The 2,650-nt window shown below is 30.5% G+C and overlaps 1 pseudogene; it reads left to right on the plus strand.

Annotated features, from left to right (window-relative positions):
* Positions 1-1,314: 1,314 nt before the first annotated feature.
* LOC129250649 (uncharacterized) lies at positions 1,315-1,851 on the plus strand (annotated as a pseudogene).
* The last annotated feature ends 799 nt before the right edge of the window (positions 1,852-2,650 follow it).

The raw sequence follows: 2,650 nt of genomic DNA on the forward strand, positions 1-2,650 counted from the left end.
AAATAAGGTGGTACTATATTATATTATATAGTTATATTATAATGTTACATACTACTATACTTAGTTACATGATCACCCTATTCCTATATTACACCTACTCTTAGTTCTAACTTAATCTTACTCTTATATTTATTTACTTATGCTAACTCTTATGTAAACCAACAACATACTTTCTCACACTCTACACCCACACGCTTACTCCCGCACTCAACATACACACAACATGCATTCCTACATTCATTGCTAGTTTTACTTTCTCCCATTCTCATTAAATGTTAAATATTAGTTAAGCTTTAAGTTAAGAAGAGTTTTTGTAAAAGTGAGAGTGAAATAAAGTTCTTTGACTGAAGAAGACGTGTTTTACTTCATTATTGGCGCAGTCGGTCAAAAGCCTAAAAGGCACGGCAAAAAAAAATTAAAAAAATTATTAAAAGTAGAATTTGTGGCGCAATCAACAAATTAAAGCTTAAAGGAAAATATTTAAAAACCATTTCAATTACGCACTTATTCTGAACTTACTTCGCAATAAAAAATATCAATTTTTTTTTATTAAAATGCTGATTAATTCAAAATATTTATAAAAAAAACAGTTTCATAAACATTCGGTACAAAAAATAAATTAATAAAAATTGGTGGCAAATAATTCTAAAAACACTAAATAATCTGAGCTTAAAAAAATATTGGTGGAAGAGTTTATTTATTGCGTATTTAAAAAAAAAAAAAAACAAATTCAGAAACTATTTCAGTTCTGAACTTACTTTTTAATAAAACAATTTCAAGTGCCTATTATTGAAATGCTGGTAAATTAAAAAAAAAACAATAATTAAAAAGAAACTGTAAAGTGAAAAAAACGGTAAATCAAAAGCCGTTATAATTAACTAAGAGAAAAAAAAACCACAACAGCAGCAGCAGCAGGTGCTACCCACATCGCTACCAACAGCTGTCACACCTGCACCATTTCCAGTGCATACACCACAACAATTGCAAGAGCAACAACAATTGCAAGCGCAGCATCAAGTACAGTCGATGCCACCTCAGCCGCAAATGCAGACACCTTTAACAGCAGCGCAGCAGCAAATTTTGAATAGCTGAGAGTCAAGCGGGAGTGATCCGGATTTATGTATGTTTATGTTATATATATATGTACATACTCGTATAAATAAATATACGTACATATACTTACTTACACATATACTTTTGTGAAAAAAAAAAAAAAACATTAAGATTAAAAAAAAAGGAAATAAATAAGAGACTTAAGCTTAGCTAAGTACACATATACGTATATTAAATAAGTTAACATTTCAGCTTACAAATATGGAAGAACTTAATATAAATAGTAAATTTAAGCTTATTTCAACTAATATTAATAGTATACCACCTTATGATGGGAATAGAGATGCCTTAATTAATTTTCTAGAACGTATTGACTATATGACACCCATTTGAAACTCATTTACACAAGATTATAAGGTTTTGTTGTTAGGAAATATTAAAGATAAAATTATAGGAAATGCTAGAAGGTCAATTTTAATTAATGGTAATCCTGATACCTGGCCACTTATAAAGCAAGTACTCATTGACAATCATGGAGAAAAAAATTCGGTAGATGAGCTTATTGACAAAATAAGAGTCTGCAGATGCGACTCAACTATTGAAAATTTTTATAATTCACTTAATACTTTGTTATGTCGGTTAAATAACGCGTCAATACTTTGCACAAATAGTACTTCCAGTGAAAGTAATGCCAGAATTGCTTTGAATTCATTTAAACATGGTTTACCCGAACCTGTCAAAAGTATTATTGTTAGTAGGAATCCTAAAACTTTAAAAGACGCATATCTATATATATAAAAATGAAATGATGTTCGTTTGTCCGCATTTTTTTTGGGCCGATACGAGGCCAATTTTATTCGTTCTTTTTTCATATTATAGGGATCCACTAGGGGAAGGTTTTTAGCAAAAAAAAAAATTCTTTTAAATATTTTCTTCATATAAAAAAAAGAAAAAATCAAAATATTGTCCAAAACAAAACTTGCTCGATTGTTAGATTAAAGTAAGTTTCGAATCGACATTCATTTTATGTGTACAACTTTTTTTGAATTTTTTGTATTTGTATTGTGATACAGAAATGTATTGTATACAGAAATTTCAAATGATTCGAATGAAAATTTTTTTTTTTTTTATTTCTTCCATAAAATATTACACCTGTCGTTAGACAATAAGTAATTTGATTTACAAAAAGATGGAATGAGAGTGATATTGAAGGGCCAATGCCCCCAAGCTCATTTAGAAGAAATATATACATATTATTTAAAAACAAGTGGTTAACAAACAATGATATACTACTGTGTCCAAAAAATAAGGTGACATTGTATTTATTTTGAAAATTCTTTATTTATTCTTCCAAATCAATTTCATCCCCTTCAAAGTAATCCCCTCCCGACACAATGCACTTATGCCAACGTTTTTTCCAATTTTCGAAACACTGGTTGTAGTCACTTTCCGGGATGGCCTTCAGTTCCGTCTTCGTTGCGGCTTGAATCTCCTCTATCGTGTCAAAACGGTGTCCCCGGAGCGGTCTTTTGAGCCTGCTGAACAGCCAGAAGTCGCACGGTGCCAGATCAGGTGAATACGGTGGTTGCGGAACGAT

Source organism: Anastrepha obliqua, chromosome 6 (assembly GCF_027943255.1).
Source record: "Anastrepha obliqua isolate idAnaObli1 chromosome 6, idAnaObli1_1.0, whole genome shotgun sequence".
Classification (NCBI taxonomy): domain Eukaryota; kingdom Metazoa; phylum Arthropoda; class Insecta; order Diptera; family Tephritidae; genus Anastrepha; species Anastrepha obliqua.